The 26,044-nt window shown below is 42.7% G+C and overlaps 1 long non-coding RNA gene across 1 annotated transcript in view; it reads left to right on the top strand.

Annotated features, from left to right (window-relative positions):
• The first annotated feature begins 671 nt into the window (after positions 1 to 671).
• The window catches only part of LOC134348569 (uncharacterized), a 67,462-nt gene continuing 42,089 nt past the window's right edge, over positions 672 to 26,044 (top strand). The window contains exon 1 of the long non-coding RNA XR_010018452.1: positions 672 to 707. This is a non-coding gene — a long non-coding RNA (uncharacterized LOC134348569). The remainder of the gene's footprint in view (positions 708 to 26,044) is intronic.

The raw sequence follows: 26,044 nt of genomic DNA, 5'->3' as shown, positions 1-26,044 counted from the left end.
CAATCCCCATCCCCATTCTGACATGTCAGTCCGTAGCCTCCACTATGAAGCCACTCTCTGGATGGAGGAGCAATACCTGGCAGCCTCCAATCTGATGACATGAACATCGACTGCTCCTTCAAGTAAAAATTTCCCTCCCCCTTCCTTCTTCTTCTATTCCTCACTCTGGCCTCTTACCTCTTCTCCTCCCCTCCTCTCTGGTGCCCCTCTTTCTTCCCTTTCACCCATGGTCCACTCTGGTCTCCTACTAGATTCCTTCTTTTCCAGCCCTCCACCCCCCCCCCCCGCAGCTGGCCTCACCTATCACCTGCCAGTTTGTTCTCCTTCCCCTCCCCCCACTTTTATTCTGGTGTTCTCCCCCTCCCTTTCCAGCCCTGATGAAGGGTCTTGGCCTGAAATGTCTACTGTTAATTAATTTCCATAGATGCTACCTGACCTGCTGAGTTCCTCCAGCACTGTGTGTGTGTGTGTGTGTGTCTTTCTGCATAAGTGTCTTCCTCTTTTCGAGCCGGCGTTTGGGACTCTCTGTTAATTTCAGTGGGGCTGCAGTTCCTGGTGATTTCCGGATCTTACAAATAAATTGTGCGCAAGTGCAGTTTACATTCTACCCCTGAGGAATAGCATTAGTCAGAATACACCACAGTAAACTGTGTCACATGACAATCAAGCAGAACACATACAAGTAATGCCAAGACGGGAATCTAAAGGTGAGTTAAAACATTCGCTCTGTCAGCATTTTGTATTGCTTAGACGAAAAAAAATTCTGACAACGGTGCTTGAGTTTTCTGTCATCAAAGGTTTTGTCTGTTTGCACTGTGGACAAATGGGAAGTTTATGGGGTTGCTTTGATGCCGGACTCAGACGTTATCTGGTTACAGCCGGTCAGGCCGAGACTATGACTAATGATCACCTGCTCAAGTGGCTCGCAGTTGGACTCTTTGAAGGGGGAGCCTCCTAGAGACAGCAGGACACCTGCCACGGCATCTGCAAAGCCGTCGTTGTCAAGGGAAAGGGGTGGGGTTTCTCACCATCCAAAGAGTATAGAAAAAAGATAAACCAGTTAGTGAGCTCTTACATCTGAAACAAAGTGTACAAGTCTACAAAGGTAAAAATATTGTAAGATAAATAATGGAAAAATTGAAACTGTGGAAAAGAATAGAAAAGATCACTTACTTGGTGCATGGTGAATAATACAAATATTAATTATGGGGCGATAGTGTATCTCTGAAGAACTTCCATGTGAGAGTGGGAGTGGAGTACACGCCACTGGGCTTTCTCATTCTCCAGCTACCAATTTTCCTCTGAACAGTTTTGCTGTATTTTACATTGCACGCACCTTGTTTTCAGAAGTGCAAAAGTTAGGACGGACGATTTCCAATGACACAACAGTGGATGGTCTGATTAACAACGACAACAAGACAATGTACAAAGAGGAGGTAGAGGGCTGGTAGAATGGTGCGAACACAACTTGAGTCAATGTGGATAAGACCAAAGAGATGATTGTGGACTTTAGGAAGGTGCAGGCTAACCAACTCCTCATTGCACATAATGGGTCTTCTGTAGAGAGATTTAGGAGTACCATGTTACTGAGAGCACATATAACAGATGATCAGAATCAGGTTTATTATCACCGGCATGTGACGTGAAACTTGTTAACTTAGCAGCAGCAGCAGTTCAATGCAATACATAATCTAGCAGAGAGACAGAGGGGAAAAATAATAATAATAAAAATAAACAAATAAATCAATTACACATATGGAATAGATTTTTAAAAACATGCAAAAACAGAAATACTGTATATTAAAAAAAGTGAGGTAGTGTCCAAGGGTTCAATGTCTATTTAGGAATCGGATGGCAGCGAGGAAGAAACTGTTCTTGAATCGCTGAGTGTGTGCCTTCAGGCTTCTGTATCTCCTACCTGATGATAACAGTGAGAAAAGGACATGCCCTGGGTGCTGGAGGTTTTTAATAATGGACACTGCCTTTCTGAGACACCGTTCCCTGGAGATGTCCTGGGTACTTTGTAGGCCAGTACTCAACACCACCTCTTTGGTCAAGAGAGCACGGCAGTGTCTCCACTTCCTGAGGTGATTGAGTTGAGCGAGTTGCCACACTCTACCCCCATCCCCACTCTAACCAATTTTTCAGAGCACCATCCCGACTATTTGCATCACCACCTGGTACGGGAATTGCAAGGTATCTGACCGCAGGTCCCTATAAAGGATTGTGAGGGCTGCGGTTTTTCTTCCATCAAACAGAGGTATTTGTCAGGGGCACTGTCTACACAGGGCCATTAGCAATGTCCCAACCGTCCAGCAATCTCTCTGACCCCCTACCACCAGGCAGGTGGTACCGAAGCATTAGGACAGCAACTGTTAGGATGGGAAACGGCGTCTTCCCTCAGGTCATATGATTACTGAACTCCCTGCTGCCTCCCAGGTTTCCTCGTGTCTGAAGCAACAGTAGCGTTATACTGTTTACATTTTAACTTGTGTCATAAATGCACTTCATAATTTGTGCTAATGTTCCTTTCTGTGTTGCGTGTGTGAATTATATGTACTGTGCTGTGCACCGTGGTTGAGAGGAACATTGTTGCACATGGCAGTATACATCTGTACAGTTGAATGACAATAAACTGAACTTGAACTCCACTCTCTTTGTTACTTTGAAGACAAGGCTCACCCGTCTGTTTACTGGAGAAACGGTTCCAAATTGTTTGATCTTCTTTGAGGATTGAATTCTCTCTAACAGAATTCTTAAATTACTTTTTCTGATATTTCTTTCAGCTAGATGAGGCTGGTGATCCTGTGGAGAATTGTAGGTGATATCCTCCTCCTGGCCCAGCTCATTTTTTGCCCACTCTAGTGCACTGGAATTGATATTGCCATAAAAGAACCAGTCATCACTTGAAAGATTGCATTTCATGCGAGAACGCTCAGAAATGCATGGTTAGCTCACTTGATCCATCTTATCTGGATGTGGTGGCTAGGTACCGCAGGCAATGTGTTTGGCCAGTGGATCTCCAGTACGATCCCACCCATTTTTTAATGCTACATGGTACCTTAAACATGGTCTAACCAGAATTCAGCATCAGTCCAACATTCCTTCGGAGCTTTTCCTTAACTTCAGTATATAGTGTGCAATTATATTGCTTTTTATTGGTTTATGAGCGTTTTTGTGTCAGGACCACATTTACTTTCTTCACCTCAGAAGAGTAAGTTGTCTTCCTATTCTTCCTTCTAAATGTCTCAAAGTTTGCGTTATCCGATTTCATTTCCCGCTATTCCACCCATCCTCTGAGTCAAAGGTCGGCTTCCTTTGCCATATACATTGACATGTATTTGGAATTTGCTGAGGTGTGCTGCTCAGGGTGTGGCGTGAAACAACAAACATCAACTTTCAACAATTATAAAGAACAAGAAATCATATAAAAAATAAAGTTGGTTGTTAAAGTAAGGACATGGAATAAAACGTGCAGAAATAAGATTATGATGTCTCACGCAACCCTCCACAAGGCTGCAGTATTACCTCTGCTCAACTTTTTCCCATACGCAAAGTTTAACCACCTACCTCTAATGCAAGGATTCCCAACCTTTTTACCCTTAACCATTAACTGAGGGGCCCTGGCCCGAATAAATGACTGATCTGTATGATAAACAACAGTAGTTCCTGTTTTCTCTTTTGGTACAACAGTAAACATTCTCTTAAGCTCTACCTATTGGCCCACCTATCTCACATTTCTTTGAACCACACCCCCTCCCCACCATCAGGCAGGAAGTATCAGAGCATTAGGACCAGAACTGTTAGGATGGGAAACAGCTCCTTCCCCCAGGCCATAAGGCTACTGAGCTCCCTGTCACCACTCGGGACTCAACACATATGAAGCGCTAGTAGTGTTACACCGTTTACTTTGTAATTGTATCTTAAATTCACCTTATTATTTGTTAATTCATTTGTTGTAATATTACTTTAGGTGTTTTTTATGTGTGAGTTATGTTGTGCACCTTGCTCAGGAGGAACATTGTTTCGTTTGCTGGTATATATGTGTATGGCTGAATGACAATAAACTGAAATTGAACTTGGGTTCTCTTTTGTAGCTACCTTTCAATCCACTTTGCTACCTGACCCCTTGTACCAACTGTCCTGAGCTTGTCCTCAGTTTCATTCACTTTTTAAAGATTTATTTCTTGAAGGAATCTACTAAGGGCGGTCAATTGTGTCAATATTTTAAAAATCCACACTGGCCATTATTTATTATGTACTCCTCTTCCAGATGTTGTTTTCTTGATGTTAAACAGAATCTGCAACATGTATAATCGAAAAGCTAAACAATCTATCTCCCCTTTGCTTCTGGCAATCCTTTGCCATTGTTTTCTTCTCTTTTTATTTTTTATATTGAGATAATCCTGCCCCTCCTAATCCACAGACACAATCCATCTGGGCCCAGTGATTTCTCTAGGATCTCCTTTCTTCCTAATATCTGATATCCTTCTTCCTGATGTCTATTTGTATCATTTTCCTTGAAGCAAAATATTTAGTCCATATCATTTCCTTTCATTCTTAATATGACTACAAAATATTATTTTCTTCACATTTTTGTTTTTTTAATGTATTTCTGATTTGTCATATAAAAGTGAATTTATTTTCATGTTTTAATATATGATGAGGTAACCTGCCTGCAGTTATTTGCTCGGCTCTGAATTTAAAAACACTAATTAGGTGATTGGAAACAGCCACTAGTTATATTTCTAATTAACGTGTAACACAAAATCAATGGTAGTAATTGGACACAGTCAATGTTATATCAAATACAAAAGAGTGTTGCAGTTACTAGGGTAGGTAATGGAAACAGAAGAGAGGAGACTGTGTGGACTAGGTTAAGACTGGGGCATTGTGCATTAAACAAAACATTGAAAATGATAGAGAAACAACAGACAGGATTGTGTGAGGAATGTCAGGAAGAGGAGTCAGTAGAACATGTAGTTCTGAGTTGCAGGAAGTATGGGATACAGAGAGAGATGATAAGAAATAAATTAAGGGAGTTGGGGATGCAGGAATTCACATTAAAAAGGTTGCTGGGCATGGGTGAGAGAGCACAAGTCCGGGTATTTTTAGCATTTTTAAGGGGTACAGGGGTTTTTTATAGAATATGACGAATAAACAGGAATAGGATACCAGGATGGTCAAAGATGGGAGGGTGAAGTGTAGGTGTGTGTGTGTGCGCGTGCGTGAGAGATTGGGTGAAGGGATTTAGAATGTATGTCTAGTGCACATTCTGGAGCAGAGAGTGGCGGTAATGCACCATTAAGCTGGATGCCAACTGCCATAAAAAAAGATACAGACAGACAGGACACAGTCAATGACAACTCATTAAAATTAAAGGTATTTTAATACTTCCCAAAGATCTAAACTATTAGTGAAATATCAGATTCTTGATCCGGTTACCCACAGGTTGCAGAGAAGAAACCGCACCATAAATATCCACACAGCTCAGCATGATTCAATATCAACAATATAAACATTGATGAAGTTTTACAAAGGTTAGACAAGAGAATAAAACCATTCATTGTAATCAACATGCCTTTAAGTGAACAGATGAACAAGATGCAAAAAGGAATTATCTGTTTCATTTATATCTTCCTAATCTGAGTTTCTTCCTCCCTCCCTCTTCTCTTCAACAAAATTGTTTCCCATTTTTATCCTTTTAGTCTGATAGTTATTCTAGATGACAAAACTATTGTAATCAATGGCTTCTTAGAACTATTCATTGTTGCCTTGGGCATTCTGACTGTAACTTAAAAAGTTTTTCCCACATCGTAGGTATAGAGTTCTCAAGAGGCACACAGCAAAGTTGCTGGTGAACGCAGCAGGCCAGGCAGCATCTCTAGGAAGAGGTACAGTCGACGTTTCGGGCCGAGACCCTTCGTACAGTCTGAAATGTCGACTGTACCTCTTCCTAGAGATGCTGCCTGGCCTGCTGCATTCACCAGTAACTTTGATGTGTGTTGCTTGAATTTCCAGCATCTGCAGAATTCCTCGTGTTTGAGTTCTCAAGAGCCCCTCTTTCACATTGTTACACAACTTGTAATTGTGATGGGCGTGTTATAGAGAATTAGTTGCAAAGATTTTAGAAGTTCCATGATATATAAAGAACCATCATGACTACATGAAATTACTGTGAGGGCACAAACTGGCATTATGATCTTTTATGGATTTAAAATGACTGAAACATAATTGAAACTAAGGCTATCAGATGAACACATCTTTTTGAAATGTAAATTGCATATAGATTGGCACTTTCCCTTGACATTCAATACTTTTGCTGAATTCATCACCATGAACAACCTAGGACTTCAGTCACCACAAACATAATTGGACAGCTACATAAATGTCACAATGGCTAGGACGAGTCAGGGACATAAGTATTCTTCAATGAGTGACTCTACTCTGACTGCTTGGGCCTTATCAGCACTCAAAGCACAGAAGTCAAGATTGTGCTTAATGCTCTTCACTTACTTTGTGAACTTCAGGTAAATAATAATAATATAGCCTAATATTTTGTAGTGTTGAAGACTTGTGCTGCAGGACCAACATTGCTCCTGTTTAGTTGTTCTTGGCACCGGTTCAACACTAATGTCTACAATTGTGCAATTACCCAGGGGTGCTATTGATAAGAGTAGGCCAGATTTAAACTATTTAATTACCATTCCATCAGTCTGCTCTCAAGTGATCAGTTAAGTGGTTTAAGGTGTTGTTGATGGAATTTTCACACCTATGAGTTGCTGTCTGATGCTCAGAATGGATTTACTCAGACTACTGGGCCCTATACCTCCACACAGCTTGAGTCTAAAATAGGTGAGGTAGTAGCATAACAGAGGTGATTTCTCTTAGCAGCAAGGCAGCACTTAACCAGCCTGACATGGTCCAGCTGTAGTATGTTTGAATTGATTACCTCCCCAAAACAAGATTGGGTGGTTATTAGATATTGATTATCTCAACCATAACAAGTGTCCTTAACTCACCCTCTTCAGTTGCTTCATCATTTCCTTTTCTTACATTGTATGGTCAGAATTTGCTGACATTTGATCCCATTCCCAGCTGATGGGAAAATGAAATACCCATGCCTGCCCGCAGGAGGTGCTGAACATTGGATGATAAAGGACTGGGCCAGACAACAACCACCGTCAAACCAGGATATAGTTTATAATGATGCCCCGTGGCAGAGTTCCTTACTGCTCACAACCTGGGATGTGCTATTGGCCTGAAGTTGAACGTAAATAATGTGGTAACAAAAGCAAGTCAGTGAATGGATATCACATGCAACCCCTGAGCCACTCCACTGTCTACCAGGCTCATGTTCTAAACAAAGCAGCAACTCTTAACAGATAACCCATCAACCACCATAAATGCCCATCTTCTTCAGCAGCAGTTGTTCACCAAGACCTCTTAATTGTCTGCAAGATTACTACAATCTCATCCAGACTCCTTTGATAACGTCATTCGAAAGCAGCTGATAGAGGCTTCCACGGGAGATTCAATCAACACAGAATATGAATTTCAACATAAATTTCAAACATTGATGTTTTGATGCATTGATACCCCTGAACAGAAAATCCTACAAAAAATAGTGGATACAGTCCAGTCCATCACGGGTAAAGCCCTCCCCACCACTGAGCACATCTCAATGGAGCGTTGTTGCAGGAAATTAGCATCCATCATCAGAAACCCCACCTCCCAGGCTGATGCACTATCAATTACTTCGAAAGACTAGAAGTAGAGTAAATACTGAAAGGCTTTTATTAACAGTAAAATGGGACCTCGTCCATGCTGAGTATCTGCCCTGGACTGAGAGGAGGAGCAGTGACACAATCGCCTTTATTCAGGGGTCTGTGGGAGGAGCCACAGGGGCAGTCAGCAGAGGGGCATGTCCAGACAGGTAACCCAGTTACAACATATATATATATGGTTTACCACACAGGTCATGCTCCTTTCTTGTTCCTGCCATCAGGAAGAACGTACAGGAACCTCAAGACCCATAGCACCAGGTTCAGGAACAATTATTACCCCTCAACCATCAGGCTCTTGAACCAAAAGGGAAAACTTCACTCAACCTCACTTCCCCATCATTGAAATGCTCCCACAACCAATAGACTCATTTTCAAGAAATATTACTATTATTATTTCTTTCTTTTTGTACTTGCACAGTTGGCTGTCTTTAACACACTAGTTGTCTGTCCAGTTGGTGCGCTCTTTTATTGATTCCATTATGGTTATTAGATTTATTGAGTATGCCTGCAGGAAAGTGAATCTCAGGGTTGTAAATGCTGACAAATGTGCACTTTGATAATAAATTTACTTTGAGCTTTTCACTGTGAAAAGAAAATGAAAATCTTAAACCTCGTTGAATGACAGTCAGCTTATTATTTTTATAATCTGCCAAGGCAGATTTGGCGCTGATGTGATTCTATCAATGAAAAAGTTATATTTATGTATGAGCTTGTGTTCTTTCAGAGAAGTTTAAAGTTGTGCAATACTTAAAAGAATATAACTTTTTAAGTTTGCTTCTCATAATTCGGATATGGTAAATCTCTCTGATGTACTTGGGACTTTGCACTGGCAGATTTTCCAAACCATTGGTTATTACTTCAATTAATGCTTCAACACACTTTAGGAATTTACACAGTGGCACAGTAGAATTTTCCAGTGAACTTGGCAAGTTTAAAGGGTGCGTAGAAACCGAGGCCTTGCTGTGCTAGAGAGAGTGCAGGAATCAACATCTGATGAGCCAACTGCCAAATCACCAAATTTCCAAACATTCAGGCAGTGGATTATCGGTGTTTTACCATCTTTTTTTAATTTTGTGTTTTTATTCCATCCTTTAGACTTTATTGTGTAAAACATTTGATTGTTAAGGATCGGTTAGTTTTCTGTCAGTGAGAATGAGAAATAAGTAGGAGATAGCTCTGGGCCTGTACTCACTGGAGTTTAGAAGAGTGAGGGGGAGGGGATCTCACCGAAACCTATCGAATGTTGAAAGGCCTAGACAGAGTGGATGTGGAGAGGATGTTTCTGGTAGTGGGTAAGTCTAGGACTAGAGGACACAGCCTCAGAATTGAAGGATGTCCCTTTAGAAGATGGAGAGGAATACCTTTGACCAGAGGGTGATGAACCTGTAAATTCTTTGCACAGACGGCTGTGGAGACCAAGTCATTGCCGAGGTTAATAGGTCTTTTAGGTTAATAGCCTGAGGCTCCGGAGGGTTCCTGTGCTGTGGAAGACGTCCTGCCTCGTCCCTGTGCCAAAGACGTCGCGCCCCAGCGGCCTCAATGACTACAGACCGGTGGCATTGACCTCCCACATCATGAAGACCCTGGAGAGACTTGTTATGGAGCTGCTCTGGCCTATGGTCAGGCCACACTTAGATCCCCTCCAGTTCGCCTACCAGCGCTGACTAGGAGTTGAGGATGCCATCATCTACCTGCTGAACCATGTCTACGTCCACCTGGACAAGCCAGCGAGCACTGTGAGGGTCATGTTTTTTTACTTCTCCAGTGCGTTCAACACCATCCGCCCTGCTGTGCTGGGGGAGAAGCTGACAGTGATGCAGGTGGATGCTTTCCTGGTATCATAGATTCTTGATTACCTGACTGGCAGACCACAGTACGTGTGCTTGCAACACTGTGTGTCCGACAGAGTGATCAGCAGCACTGGGGCTCCACAGGGGACTGTCTTGTCTCCCTTTCTCTTCACCATTTACACCTTGGACTTCAACTACTGCACAGAGTCTTGTCATCTTCAGAAGTTTTCCGATGACTCTGCCATAGTTGGATGCATCAGCAAGGGAGATGAGGCTGAGTACAGGGCTACTGTAGGAAACTTTGTCACATGGTGTGAGCAGAATTATCTGCAGCTTAACGTGAAAAAGACTAAGGAGCTGGTGGTAGACTTGAGGAGAGCTAAGGTACCGGTGACCCCTGTTTCTATCCAGAGGGTCAGTGTGGACATGGTGGAGGATTACAAATACCTGGGGATACGAATTGACAATAAACTGGACTGGTCAAAGAACACTGAGGCTGTCTACAAGAAGGGTCAGAGCCATCTCTATTTCCTGAGGAGACTGAGGTCCTTTAACATCTGCCGGACGATGCTGAGGATGTTCTACGGGTCTGTGGTGGCCAGTGCTATCATGTTTGCTGTTGTGTGCTGGGGCAGCAGGCTGAGGGTAGCAGACACCAACACAATCAACAAACTCATTCGTAAGGCCAGTGATGTTGTGGGGATGGAACTGGAGTCTCTGATGGTGGTGTCTGAAAAGAGGATGCTGTCTAAGTTGCATGCCATCTTGGTCAATGTCTCCCATCCACTACATAATGTACTGGGTGGGCACAGGAGTACATTCAGCCAGAGACTTATTCCACCAAGATGCAACACAGAGCGTCATAGGAAGTCATTCCTGCCTGTGGCCATCAAACTTTACAATTCCTCCCTTGGAGGGTCAGACACCCTGAGCCAACAGGCTGGTCCTGGACTTATTTCATAATTTACTGGCATAATTTACATATTACTATTTAACGATTTATGGTTCTATTACTATTTATTAGTTATGGTGCAACTGTAACGAAAACCAATTTCCGCCACGATCAATAAAGTATGACTATGACTATTTTGATTGGTAAGGACATCAAAGGTTATGGGAAGAAGGCAAGAGAATGGGGATGAGTGGGATAATAAATCAGCCATGATGGAATAACAGAGCTCGCTCAATGGGCAGAATAGCCCAATTCAGCTCCAATGTCTTACGGTCTTAGGGTCTAATTCTTCCGTCTGATTGGCATTGTTGAACACAGCATATCATGTTCTGGACAGTAAGAACTGGTTAACCATGCCACTGAGCCTCCAAAATCTCCATGTAGACCTTTCTTTGAGGCCAGCAGGAAGCACCATCCCATCCCGATTGAGCAGAAATATAGGTTAGGCAATTATCTGCTCATGCATTTATTTAACAAAGTGTATGCAGTGAATCAAGGACCAATGTGGTTCTACTTATCCGTTTCTGACACCATAATGCATTTTAACAGAGAGTCTGGCAACTGACCAACCCTTAACTTTTCCTTCCAGCAACAATCTCAGTTTCACAATTGTACTCCCTTCAATTTGATCCAGCTGTTGGACTGATTTTTGTCAGCCCAAACGTGAATATTATTGTCTTGTCAAGGCTGCTCAGTTATAGAAATAGACTCCCTGCCCCATTATGTCCATCAAGTATCTGTCCAGCCTAATCCCATTTACAGTACCATCACTTAGTCCATAGATATCTATGTGTTGGAGATTCATCTTGTTAGTTTTTAAATGTTGTGAGAATAGCTGCCTCCACCAGGCACTCAGATACCAACCATTTTCCAGGTGCAAAAATGTTTCCTTCGGTCCCCTCTATTCTTCCAATCCTTTTGCAAGATTTGTGACTGGAGCTGTAAGCTTTAGAATCATCAGTTCATTGCTTCACTCTTCAGCTTTCATAGAAACAAAGGTGAATCAGTAGATACATCAGAGGATGTCATCCCTCTGGGATTCTGGCTGTGATATCGCGGAGCAGCATTAATCTGTGATTAAAGCGACAAAGGAGATTGAAACGTTGGGGTGAATGTGGAAGGTGAGTGCCCCTGCCTACCTTTTGGTCGCTGCTGTGATCGCTCTGCTACGGAAAGGGGAGACTGCCTTTTGATCGCTGGTGAGATCACTCTGCTACGGAGAGGGGAGACTGTCTTTTGATCACTGGTGTGATCGCTCTGCTACGGAGAAGGAAACCTGCCTTTCGATCACTGGTGAGATCACTCTGCTATGGAGAGGGGAGACTGTCTTTTGATCACTGGTGTGATCGCTCTGCTACGGAGAAGGAAACCTGCCTTTCGATCACTGGTGAGATCACTCTGCTATGGAGAGGGGAGACTGCCTTTTGAGTGCTCATGGGATCGCTCTGCTATGAAGAGGGGAGACTGCCTTTTTATTGCTGGTGAGATCACTCTGCTATGGAGAGGAGAGACTGCCTTTTGATCACTGGTGTGATAGCTCTGCTACAGAGAGGGGAGACTGCCTTTCGATCACTGGTGAGATCACTCTGCTACAGAGAAGAAAACCTGCCTTTTGATCGCTGGTGAGATCACTCTGCTACGGAGAGGGAAGACTGCCTTTCGATCACTGATGAGATCACTCTGCTACAGAGAGAGCAGACTGCCTTTTGATCGCTCATGGGATCGCTCTGCTATGAAGAGGGGAGACTGCCTTTTGATCACTGGTGGGATTGCTCTGCTGCTGGAGAGGGGAGACTGCCTTTTGATCGCTGGTGTGATCGCTCTGCTATGGAGAGGGGAGACTGTCTTTTGATCATTGGTGTGATCGCTCTGCTATGGAGAGGGAAAGGCCAGCCGCTGTGCTTGGAGACTGTTACCCAGGTTTCCTGTGCTTTGGATATGCACTCGGACTATAGACTTCTTGTCAATCTTTTAGTTTTTTTATATTCTCTGTTTTTTGCCCAGTCTTTCTTGTTTTTATTTGTGTGCAGGTGAAGGGGATTTGGGGGTCAAAGTGCTTGTTCCATTTTGGTTCATTTTTTTTTGCGTGGAGGAGGGATTTGGGATTGATGATCCCCCTGCCAATCTCTTTCTTGGTTTTGTGGCTATCTGGAGAAGAAGAATTTCAGGTTTGGTAATAAATGAAACTTTGAACCTTTGAATAAAGTGTAACTGCTACAGGGAAAGTGTAGTGAAGGTACACGATTGTAATGAAGTCGATTGTGAGGACTATAGTCCATCTTCTCATGCTAGGATCCATCTAATGGTCTAATAATAGAGAGTTAGAGGCCGTCCTTGAGCCTGGTTGTACATTCTTGCAAACATTTGTACATTTTGCTGATGGAAGAGGGGAGAAATGGGAATGTCTGGGGTGGGTGTGGTATTTGATTATGTTGGCTGCTCTTTGAAGCAGTAAGCAGTATATACAAAGTCTCTGGAGAGGAGCCTGGTTTCCATGGTGTGCTGAGCTGTGTCCACAACTCTCTGCACTTCCTGTGATTTATCCCTATTGAGGTAAATTTGACTTGTGCTCCTAGGGGGAGGCCAGGGGAGTGGGTGGAGGTGTGGTTTGCTTGAGGAATCATACTGGGCTGAATGTTGCACTGCTATTAAGTTTATTTTCTCTCTTCTCTCCATTCTTTTACACCCATGTCTTGACCAAAGCAGAGACATATCAAGAGCAGGATGTAACCGAACTTTGGCAGACAAGCTACTAGTGAGTAATTATCACTGGTGAAATGGTCCATCTCAAACCAGTTTTCAATTGGTCAATTTGTAAAAGAATCAAATAGGGTAACTTAAAATTATGAAATGAGTGGGCAGGGCATCGCCAAGTGAAAGTTAATATGAGTAGGTGTTTATGTGGAATGGAAAAATGGACCGTGATTGTAGTGGATGAATGGTAGTGAAATAGCTGAGAGTGGAAAAGGTCAGTAGAGTGCTTAACATATCCAGCCAATATGGAAGAGCAATCAACAAATTTCAAGACCATAGAACACAAGAGGGAAGAAGATCCAATCAGATTGCTAGATTCTGATTATATGTTCTTCAATTTTGTGTTGAGCAAGCATCCATTTTTACTCAAAGATGAATGGGTAAGACGGTGAACATGGGGAAAGTGCCACACACTTTATGGCAGTGCCTTCCAGCCTACAGAAGGGATAGCAGAGAATTAGTGTGAGATGATAACTGGAGGGAAAATGAAAAGGGTGTCATATGGAGTCATAGAGATTTTCTCTCTTTTTTTGCCTTCTCTGACTGAAGCCTCGAAGAGCTAGAGCCTCACCACTCTAACTCTGACCGTTTGGACTATGACCGCTGTGATGATGGCCTCTGTGCTTGCTCCTGCTAGCCAATCCCAAAGACTGATTGGTTGCTGGTCAGACCTCATATGAGATGTTGTAACCTGCCACTGCCTTTTTCTACTCGGTCAGTGGACTTGAGTGAAATCCCCTCCTCACAAACTTCTGATGTCTGGATGGTCAGACTAATATTTAAACTAAAAATGTGTAAGTTAGTTTCTCAAACAAAAATTATTTGAATCTTGGAATGGATTGAAACAGAAAACAGAAACTATTTAGGAAGCAGTGAGGTCCTCTACAGGAGACTTTACCCTTTCTGAAAGAAGAGAACATTAAGAGAATATTGTTTTACGTTTTGCCTTTCCTAGTTCTATTCTAAAGCAAAGTAGACAGAAGAAAAGAACTTAAGTGACTTATGTTCAGCATGTTTAATGTTACCCTGTTTACTGTAGGCATGAACTCAACTGCACCAATAATCTCACGTAATAATGATTTGAAGTTAGCAACCTAACTCGTTTACAAGGGATGGGAGCTGATGCTCAGTGAAAGAGACAAGAACATCTGTTCCCAGAGATTGTGGTATTTGGGGCATATAAATAACAGATGCACTTTATCATTTTTGATATACAAAGTATGGCTTTTCTTTTCTGCTGGGAAGTTGACTATTTCTGCTTGAAATGAATGGTTCAATTACATGGTTTATTGCGAATTAAAGCTTTAAGGAGTTGTTTGTCTTAAATCAAAATTAAAAGCATCACAACATTTATAAATAAAAGCAGAACAGTTATTCAAAGGAATAGCACTTAAAGCTGAATTCTGTGAAGTAATGAATAGTGTATGACTTTGGAAGTCTTCATTTTCAAACCAGTAATTTGTTGCTGGATTCTTTTTGATCGAGATTGTGGCTGAAGCTCATCTCTGTAGTTTCACCTTGCTGTACAAACACATTGTGGCCTTTGTAGGAATCAGTTGGCCAGATGGCCTGGATTCTTCCACGATTCTTCCATGATGCAGAGCAGATCATGGTCAAGGGGCAGATCGTGATCAAAGGGCAGATCGTGGTCAAAGGGCAGATTGTGGTCAAGGGGCAGATCGTGGCTAAGGAGCAGATCGTGGTCAAGGAGCAGATCGTGGTCAAGGAGCAGATCGTGGTCAAGGGGCAGGTCCTGGCCAAGGGGCAGGTCCTGGCCAAGGGGCAGGTCCTGGCCAAGGGGCAGATCGTGGTCAAAGGGCAGATCATGGTCAAGGGGCAGGTCCTGGTCCTCGTGGTGTATCTTCAGCCCCTTTGACTCCACACACCCCAGCTTCAAATTAATGATGGGCTTTTTATGGACCGTTGTTACTCACAAAAGCCTTTGAACAACTTTTACGTGTGTCTGATTGTCAATAGTGCCTAAATAGGGTTCATGTATATTTAAATAATTAAACAATAAATACTGAACTTAAAATACTGTAAAATCTATAATGATGAAATGCTTTCTCAGTCTGTTGAGTTGCTGCTGTTCAGGGCTCTGTAAGCCATTTATAATTTATTTTTAACCCTGAAACCGTGTTTTTTAAAAAAAATAATTTGGTACTATTACAATAGATTCCTTTCTCCTTTCCACATTGAACACTGAAGGATTGTCCAAAACCTTCTCAAGCACAATTATTCCCACATATTGAGATGTATCTTTAGTGGATCCAACATCTCTCTTTCTCTCTGTCCTGTTTCCCCTTACTCCTGGCTAATAATTTACCATTATTTTTCTCTAAAATACTGACTTTTTAGTTTATTTACTCTAACTTGTACATCTATCTTAACTCTATTTGTTAAGATCTATTTGGTTTTTATTATTCATAGTGCTTAATTTTTCAGAATTTCTTACATGTTTATGATTCAGTTCTACAATTTAGTACTGTAGAACCTGCTCTCTGTTGCAGCTGCCATCTTCTTAAATCATGAGTAGAGAGCTCCTACCAGTAAAATACATTCAAGACATTTAGCCCCCGAAAGAAATAGGTTCACGAGAAAAGCGGGTGAAACATTGAAATCTGATCCTAGTCTCTACCAAGTTAGCTAATCTCATTGTAAAGGACTGGGGTCATACCAATTAACCTGGCTGCTCCTGGATTAAAGGAGGGAACACGGACTTGTAATCACTATCTAGCTCACCCATTAGGGGTAGGCACATGCTCCTTCAACAGACCTCATCAATAACTCATCGATATTCAGTGGTAAAGTGAATGGATGGCTGTGGCTAAGGAATTCAAGTCTCTGAACAAAGGGGAAATTAGCATGGACATTAAAAAAAAACTTCACCATTATCAAATTTGCTAATTTTCTGAAAGCCAAATAATTTTTTTGATATTAGCATTTTATTTTGTTCTTGGTCTTTGTTATAATTTTACTGGAATACTTGCATGCAGTTAGATACATTATTGTCAGTTTTGTGACACCTTGTCAATAACCTGCATGGTAGGCAACATAAAAAAATGACAGAAAGAGTATTCTACAAACCACTAATATTGATAATCATTTAAGAATGTTTAAAGCTATGAAAGAGCAATATTTTGAAGTACGCACCTGGCCGTGTGCTCAGAGTCTCTGCAGGGCAGTTGGCCGGGGTCTTCACGGACATTTTCAATTTGTGCCTGGCCCAGGCAGTTGTCCCCACAAGCTTCAAGATCGCCACCATCGTGCCAGTGCCGAAGCATTCCACTGCCACGGGCCTGAACGACTTCCGCCCAGTTGCACTCACCCCCATCATCGCAAAGTACTTTGAGAGACTGGTTCCATCACATCTGAAATCCTGTCTGCCCTCTACGCTGGACTCCCATCAATTTGCCTATCACACCAACAGGTGAACAGAGGACACCATCTCCTCGGCACTTCACTCTGCCCTGACCCGCCTGGACAGCCCCAACCCTGACGTCAGAATGCTGTTCATTGATTTTAGTTCGGCATTCAATACTGTGATCCCCTCCAAGCTGATCGCCAAACTTCACCAGCTTGGTATCAGCTCTTCCCTCTGCAATTGGACCTTGGACTTTCTGACTAACAGACCCCAATCAGTTAAATTAGACAACCTCTCCTCCTCCACTCTCACCCTGAACACCGGCGTGCCTCAAGGCTGTGTGCTGAGCCCTCTTCTGTACTCCCTTTTCACCTATGACTGTTTTCCTGTACATGATTCTAACTCCATAATCAAGTTCACAGACGACACCACGCTTGTTGGCCTGATCAGAGGGGATGACAAGACGGCCTACAGGGACGAGGTCCAGCACCTGGCCATGTGGTGTGCCGATAACAACCTGGCCCTTAACACCCAGAAGGCCAAGGAGATCATTGTAGACTTCAGGCATGCTAGGAGCCACACTAATGTCCCCATCTGTATCAACGGAGCTGTAGTGGAGAGTGTATCAAGCTTCAAATTCCTTGGTGTCCACATTTCTGAGGATCTCACCTGGTCCCTGAACTCCTCCACCCTGATCAAAAAGGTGCAACAGCGCCTTTATTTCCTGTGGAGCATCAAGAAAGCTCACCTCTGTCCCAGGATACTGACGGATTTTTTACCGCTGTACCATTGAGAGCATACTCACCAACTGCATCTCAGTGTGGTATGACGATTGTCCCGTATCAGACCACAAAGCACTCCAGCAGGTGGTGAAAACTACCCAGCGGATTATCGGCACCCAATTGCCCACCATTGAAAACAAATACCATAAACGCTGCCTGGGCAGGGCGAAAAGCATTATCAAGGATGCATCTTACCCTAACCAAGGACTTTCTACTCTCCTCCCATCCAGTAGGTGCTACAGGAGCCTCTGCTCCTGCACCAGCAGGCTCAGGAAGAGCTTCTTCCCTGAGGCTGTGACCCTGCTGAACCTCACATTACAGCACTAAGCAGTATTGCATCGATATTGTACTGTCTCAGTACTTTTATATTTGTGTGCTGTAGCACTTACTTTTTATTCGCAGTTATTTTGTAAATAACACTATTCTTTGCATTTCTGGTTAGATGCTAACTGCATTTCATTGGCTTTGTATCTGTACTTGGCACAATGACAATAAAGTTGAATCTAATCTAATCTAAGATGCTATGGCATGATTGTGTAGTGGTTAGCACAACTCTTTACAGTATCAGTGACCCAGGTTCAATTCCCGCCACTGTCTGTAGGAGTTTGTACTTTCTCCCCATGTCCGCATGGGTTTCCTCCTGGTGCTCCGGTTTTCTCCCACAGTCCAAAGACCTACCGGTTGGTAGGTTAATTAGTATTGTAAAGTGTCCTGTGATTCGGCCAGGGTTAAATCAGGGTTTGTTGGGTGGTGTGGCTCAAAGGGCCAGGAGGGCCAATTCCATGTTGTACCTCAATAAATAAATAGACTGTGACATAGTTGCTGTATTCAACCATTTTTGTGAGAAAGTAATGCATCAAATGAATTTCATATATAATTTAGAGTAAATGAGAATACTCTATGTTATAGAGTGTGTAAAGGAAATCTCAAATACTCACCTCTAGATTAGAAGCTGTTCCATTTAATTAGCAGATATTAACAGTCACTGAGAAAATTATTAGGTTCACACAACTGGGATGCCTTACACTATGGGCACAACCTATTGTAACCACATTAGCTGTTATAGTGTGGAATAACTCATTCTGTACTCAGCCTCAAACCTACACCTGCTGTAGGGTTTGACTTTCTCTGTTGGAAGATGGATCACTGAACTTGTCAAGTGGAGATGTTGCAGCAGATAAATTGCAAAGGTAAATCCTAAAATTCTTAGTCACTGGTGATGCGACGTAACTCAATTTACACTGCCCTCTCGCACATTGTCCGGGTCTGTGTAGTTTTCGACATATCATTTACTGCGTTTGACTGAAAATGGTACTCTGTGGTTCTTGGTTCTGAATCAGAATCAAGTTTAATATCATTAGCATGCAATATGTTGTGAAATTTGTTTTATGGCAGCAGTACAGTGCAATGCATAATAAAAAAATCTATAAATTACACTGAGAGAAAAAAATAGTGAGGTAGTGTACATGAGTTGATTGTCCATTCAGAAATATGATGGCAGAGGGGAAGAATTTTGTGTGTGTTGCTCTGGATTTCCAGCATCTGCAGAATTTCTTGTGCCATGATTTGCTGCTCTGCTGCAAAGTCTTTTTGAGTGATGCCTGCCCTGAAGAAGTTTAAATCTTCAGTGAGACCCTCTCTCAGCGCTCCCTCTCTGCCCTTCAACTCTTTGACCGTGTACTCACCCAGACTTGCTTCACCTATCACCATCTACCTATCCTCCTTCCCCTCCAACCACTTTTAGTTTTATTCTGGTGTCTTCCCCATGCCTTTCAGTCCAGAAGAAGGGTATTGGCCCGAACGTCGACTGTTTGTTTACATCCATTGATGCTGCCTAACCTGCTGAGTTCCTCCAGCATTCTGTGTGTTTTGCTATTCCTGAAACATTGAGTGTCTGTCTTTAGGCTCTTGTACCTTCTCCTTGATGATAGCAATGAGAAGAGGGCATATCCTGGGTGATGGGGGCCCTTAATGATGGAGATATCACCTTTAGAAGATGTGCTCATGATGGAGCTGGCTGAATATATAATTTTCTGTAGTTTTTTTCCAATCCTGTGCAGTGGCCCCTCCACACCCGATGGTGATACAACCAGTTAGGATGCTCTCCATGGTACATCTTAGAAATTTGCTCGAGCCCTTGGTAACATACGGATCTCCTCGAACTCTCAAAGAAATATAGCTGCTGTTATGCCTTCTTTGTAATTGCATCAATGTGTTGGTCCCAAGATAGATCTGCAGAGGTGTTGACACCCAGGAACTTGAAATTGCTCACCCTTTCCACTGCTGATCCCTCGATGAAGGACGATGTGTCTTCCTTTGACTTCCCCTTCCTTAAGTCCACATTCAATTCCTTGGTGTTACTGACATTGAGTACATTGTTGTGTTTTGATATCACTCAGCCAGCTGACCTATCTCACTCCTGTACACCTCCTTGATGGCGTCTGAAATTCTGGCAACAATAGCTATGTAGTCGGCAAAATTTATAGATGGTGTTTGAGCTGTGCCTTGCCACACGGTCATAGTCATTCTTAAAATGAATACTCTGTCCATATTCACAAGGGAAGGAGCCTTTATTCAAAGATTCAAGATTCAAAAAACTTTATTGTCATTCTAACCGTACATCAGCTAAGCAGGGCAGAATGAGACAGCGTTTCCCAGGAGCAGTGCAATCATAATATAACAAACACAACACTAAATAATAAACATAACAATAAATAGTAAAACACAACAGCCACATGTCAATTAAAATCAAGTTAAAAGTGTCCAGTGCAAGTTAGAAGTGTCCAAAGCAGAGTCAGGTAGAGCAGCTATTTAGCAGTCTGACTGCCTGTGGGAGGAAGCTGTTTATGAACAATGCCTATCATGGGTACAGCTTCATTGAAGTTAGAACAATTGCAAGGTCTGCTCAGGCAGAAAATATCAGAGGCTCTGAGTCTTTCAGAGTGATTAATAATCGAGGTGTGGGTTTAAGGTGTATAAGCTGCATTGACATACCAGTTTCTGTCCCTTTTGGTGACTTCAGTTTTAGGAATGTACCTTTATACATTAGATTTCCCTCTGAAAGATGATGAAAAATATTCCCTTCAAATTTTGAAACCTTATTTATTCCAGAATATTCAGTTTTAGGTTTTACAATTCATTGTTGCAAGTACGTCTTAGTACAATATGAAAATGAAGAAATACATAGAAACATAGAAAACCTACAGCACAATACAGGCCCTTTGGCCCACAAAGCTGTGACGAACATATCCTTACCTTAGAAATAACCTAGGGTTACCCATAGCCCTCTATTTTTCTAAGCTCCATGTATCCATCCAGGAGTCTCTTAAAAGACCCTATTGTATCCGACTCCACCCTGTCGCCGGCAGCCCATTCCACGCACTCACCACTCTCTGAGTAAAAATCTTACCCCTGACATCTCCTCTGTACCTGCTTCCAAGCACCTTAAAACTGTGCCCTCTCGTGCAAGCCATTTCAGCCCTGGGAAAAAGCCTCTGACTATCCACACGATCAATGCCTCTCATTATCTTGTGCACCTCTATCAGGTCACCTCTCATCCTCCGTCGCTCCAAGGAGAAAAGGCTGAGTTCACTCAACCTATTCTCATAAGGCATGCTCCCCAATCCAGGCAACATCCTTGTAAGTCTCCTCTGTACCCTTTCTATAGTTTCCACATCCTTCCTGTAGTGAGGTGACCAGAACTGAGCACAGTACTCCAAGTGGGGTCTGACCAGGGTCCTATATAGCTGCAACATTACCTCTCGGCTCCTAAACTCAATCCTATGATGGATGAAGGCCAATGCACTGTATGCTTTCTTAAGCACAGAGTCAACCTGTGCAGCAGCTTTGAGTGTCCTATGGACTCGGACCCCAAGATCCCTCTGATCCTCCACACGACCAAGAGTCTTACCATTAATACTATACTCTGCCATCATATTTGACCTACCAAAATGAACCACCTCACACTTATCTGGGTTGAAATCCATCTGCCACTTCACAGTCTTGTTTTGCATCCTATCAATGTCCCACTGTAACCTCAGACAGCCCTCCACACTATCCACAACACCCCCAACCTTTGTGTCATCAGCAAATTTACCAACCTATATTAGCAAATTTACTAATGTATCCCTCCACTTCATCATCCAGGTCATTTATAAAAATCACGAAGAGTAGGGGTCCCAGAACAGATCCCTGAGGCACACCACTGGTCACTGACCTCCATGCAGAGTATGACCTGTCTACAACCACTCTTTGTCTTCTGTAGACAAGCCAGTTCTGGATCCACAAAGCAATGCCCCCTGAGATCCCATGCCTCGTTACTTTCTCAATAAGCCTTGCATGGGGTACCTTATCAAATGCCTTGCTAAAATCCATATTCACTACATCTACTGCTCTATCTTCATGAATGTGTTTTGTCACATCCTCAAAAAATTCCATCAGGCTGGTAAGGCACGACCTGCCTTTGACAAAGCCATGCTGACTATTCCTAATCATATTATGCCTCTCCAAATGTTCATAAATCCTGCCTCTCAGTATCTTCTCCATCAACTTACCAACCACTGAAGTAAGACTCACTGGTCGATAATTTCCTGGGCCATCTCTACTCTCTTTTTGAATAAGGGAACAACATCTGCAACCCTCCAATCCTCCGGAACCTCTCCTGTCCTCATTGATGATGCAAAGATCATCGCCAGAGGCTCAGCAATCTCCTCCCTCACTTCCCACAGTAGCCTGGGGTACATCACGTCTGGTCCCGGTGTCTTATCCAACTTGATGCTTTCCAAAAGCTCCAGCACATCCTCTTCCTTAATATCTATGTACTCAAGCTTTTCAGTCCACTGTAAATCATCCCTAAAAGTACTAAGATCCTTTTCCGTAGTGAATACTGAAGCAAAGTATTCATTAAATACCTCTGCTATCTCCTCCGGTTCCATACACACTTTTCCACTGTCACACTTGATTGGTCCTATTCTCTGACGCCTTATCCTCTTGCTTTTCACATACTTGTAGAATGCCTTGGGGTTTTCCTTAATCCTGTCTGCCAAGTTCTTCTCATGGCCCCTTCTGGCTCTCCTAATTTCACTCTTAAACTCTTTCCTGCTAGCCTTATGATCTTCTAGATCTCTATCATTACCTAGTTTTTTTGAACCTTTCATAAGCTCAACAGTGATTTCATTTTATAGGCAAGTGTCCTGCTGTATAATTTCAACATGTTAACCCCTTTCTTCACAATTTAATCTTTTGTTAATATACAGAAAGGAGAGTTTTTGACCTGAAACTGTGACCATTCCTTTCCCCTTACAGATAATGCTCATTCTTCCGAGTTCCTCCAGCGGGTGTTTTGTTGAAGACCCTTTATGCCACCTTTGCATAAAAAGGCGGATTAGCCGGGATGTGAGGAAATAATTTTCTCATACAGTGAGTGAAAGGAATCTGTGTCTCACTACTTGAAAGGGTATTTCAGTTAATTTTAAAAAAATATATTTAGAAAGTGCTTTGGATGGGCACTTTAATGTGCATTAACCTTTGGTACGATTTGGCTGTAGAGTATTCTTGAACCAAAATGGAGAAGGTGGTCCACATCTCTTTTTGTGGTGTAAATTTCTGATAGTTTTCTGGCAACTTCACTTGTCACAGGCAACCTCTTTAACAATGAGGCAAGGATTCGATCCAGAACTTAGAATATTCCTTCCCCCTTCTTGCCATTCCACCATGGATGGGTACAGCTGCAGCATTGGATGTAGCTTTCTTCCCCAATGGGCAAAGTCACTGATTTGAAATTCAAGGCAGGCCAAGTGAGGCTCCTGGACGATGGCTTAATTCTACCAGAGTGGAAAATCAGAAAATGCCCTGAGGTACAATGCCAATACATCACACATGTAGCTGGCAAAATGCCATTGCCAGAATAGTGCATCTTGCCAGTAAGACGAAGCAAAAATAGAAGACTGCAGAGGCACAAGTCTGAAAGGGAATTAATACTTGGGAGGAGAGTGCCTCAGAGGAGTGTTCCTTAATTAATAGTACCTAACATAATATAGTTTTCAGCCTACTGTACCACAGCACTGGATAAACTTACTAAGTTACATCACAGCAAACAGGTTTTGGATCAGAGGCAAGAGATTTAAAAGGGACTTCAGGTGCAGCTACACACACAAAATGCTGGAGGAACTCAACAGGCCAGGCAGCATCTATGGAAAAAGAGTACAGTCGATGTTTCGGGCCGAGACCTTTCACCTGCCCTGATGAATTGCCTCAGCCCAAAATGTCGACTGTTAACTCTTTTCCACAGATGCTGCCTAGCCTGCCGAGGGTCTCCAGCATTTTATTTGTGTTGCTTTGAATTTCTAGCATCTGCAGATTTTATTAAATCAGGTGCAACTTCTTCACATAAAGGGTGGTGCGTATTGAGCTACCAGAAATAGTAGTTGAGGCAGGCACATTAGCAATGTTTAAAGCCATCTTGATGGGTAAATGGATAGAAGAGGCATAGAAGGCTATGGGCAGATACGACTAGCTCACTGGGCAATACATTGACATGGATAAGTTGGGCAGAAGGCCTGGTTCCCTGCTGTAAGACTCTATGTCTCCAAGGCTCTTAACATTGGCTTGCTGGAATATAGTTATGGGGGATGGAAAGATAGCATATTCAAACTCAGTTGGCAGTTGGATATGTATTACTGATCAGCAGTGATCACCTTCCTCTGCAAGAGGAAAACACATTAGGATTGAGGTGGTTCTAAACTAAAAAGGTGGAAAATTAAATTTAAATCTTTGCTCTCATCCTCCTCTTTTGGACAGACTGAGGACAGACAATCCTTACTGCACCTAAATACAAAGGAGGAGCTTAGGAGGATTAATGGCGCCTAACGGCAACTCCTTTGCTTGCATCTTCGGAAACAGCTCTATTTCTAACTTTAATATCTCTATTTTTCCCTTTCAGGGTTCTTTTGAAGACCCTGACTGGAGTTACACGCTGACTACAGTTCTTTGCAGGAATGGTACCCGCTCTTGGGGTTTCATGACTGGCCATTATTCGGCACGCCAAGGGCCTGCCTAAGAGCTCAGCTCGCCTTTGGAGGGCTGAGATCTCGTGGCTCTGGAGACGGGCGGATCGAAGGTCGGTTTCCAGGCAGGAGATCAGTGTGTCATGGGAAATGGAAGATCTAAGGCTGTGAGCCCAGAGACCCCAGATCTTTGGGCACAGAGCTTGGAAAAAGCAATACAATAGACTTTTAACATTGTAAACCAGCGAGTTGTTTGTTATGTCTCCCCTCTCGCTGTGAAACGGAGATATCTCTTTCTCCTTTATTAGGGGGTAAGAGAGCCTGTGGTATGTCGAATATCAGGTGAACAAGTAGTCTTTGGAGCACTGCAAGTCTGTCTTTGCTGTTGCTTTGCTCACGTGCTTGAGTGCTCGGTGGTGGGTGCCGATGCTTTTTTTTGTAGGTGGGGAGGGAGGGATCATTGCTTGCTGCCGCTCATACGCGGGAGGGATGGGAGCTGGGGGGGGGACTTTGGGGTTCTAACAGTTAACTGACATTCATTCTTTGGAGGCATTCCTCTGTTTTTGTGGATGTTTGCAAAGAAAAAGCATTTCAGGATGTATATTGTATACATTTCTCTGACATTAGATGTACCTTTGAAACCTTATCAGAAATATTCCCTCTGTCAAATCCCTATCCCCAACTTAATTTTTTTTCATCTTTTTCCCTGTTCTGATCAAGTATCTTCACCCAAAAGTATTAACTCTTTCTCTTTTCACAGATGCTGCCTGTGTTTCCAACAACTTCTGTTCTACTACGTATTTTTACCATCTGAGGTCTTTTGATTTCTGGAAAGTAGAACTTTGTAAACTAGTGGTCCTCATTGCTTAAAAGTAAGTTGATCCATGCATTGGTGCACTATTGCTAAGTGACACTAATGGAAGCTGGTGAATTGGACTTGAACTGATTCTTCCCAACATCAACTTCCAAATTGTAGTATTTTAAATTTTACATGAATAGCAAAAATTAAAGTTCCCAGTACATTTATTATCAAAGTATATATGCCGTATACAATCCCTGAGGTTGTTTTCCCTGCAGACACAAGAAACACGATGGAACCTGTTCAAAGAAAATATCAACCCAACTTGCAAAAAAAGGAACAAATTGTGCAAATGGCAAAAAACACAGAATATAAGATGTCAAACCACAGAGTCATTGAAACAGTCTAGGAATGTTCAATCCAGCTCAGTTCAGTTCAGCTTACCACTGTGTCGTTAATTACTTCAGGCTGCAGAGCCATGCTGCCTGATCAAAATTGCACAAAATAGCAACAAAAAAGGAGTAACCAGAAACGCATCAAATGTCTAATTCACAAACTGTGTTAATTAAACTTTGCCCAAGACTCAAGACTTAGGCAGCAGCAAGTGAGAGGAAGAGAGCAGCTGGTCAAATGCAGGCACCTTCCTCCGGCAAGAGTGAGCAAGAGAGAGAGAGGCCAAACGCAGGCAAATGGTGCTGAATACCCACTTGCCTTCTGTTCTCGTCCTTGCTGATTTCAATCTTGCTCAATGATTTAATCGGCAGGATAGGTGAGAAATGGAGTCGATCGTGGGCTTGTGCCCCGTCTCCAGG

Source organism: Mobula hypostoma, chromosome 6 (assembly GCF_963921235.1).
Source record: "Mobula hypostoma chromosome 6, sMobHyp1.1, whole genome shotgun sequence".
In the NCBI taxonomy this organism is placed as follows: domain Eukaryota; kingdom Metazoa; phylum Chordata; class Chondrichthyes; order Myliobatiformes; family Myliobatidae; genus Mobula; species Mobula hypostoma.
Note: the sequence above shows the minus strand (reverse complement) of the source record. Positions and strands in the feature narration are given on the sequence as shown.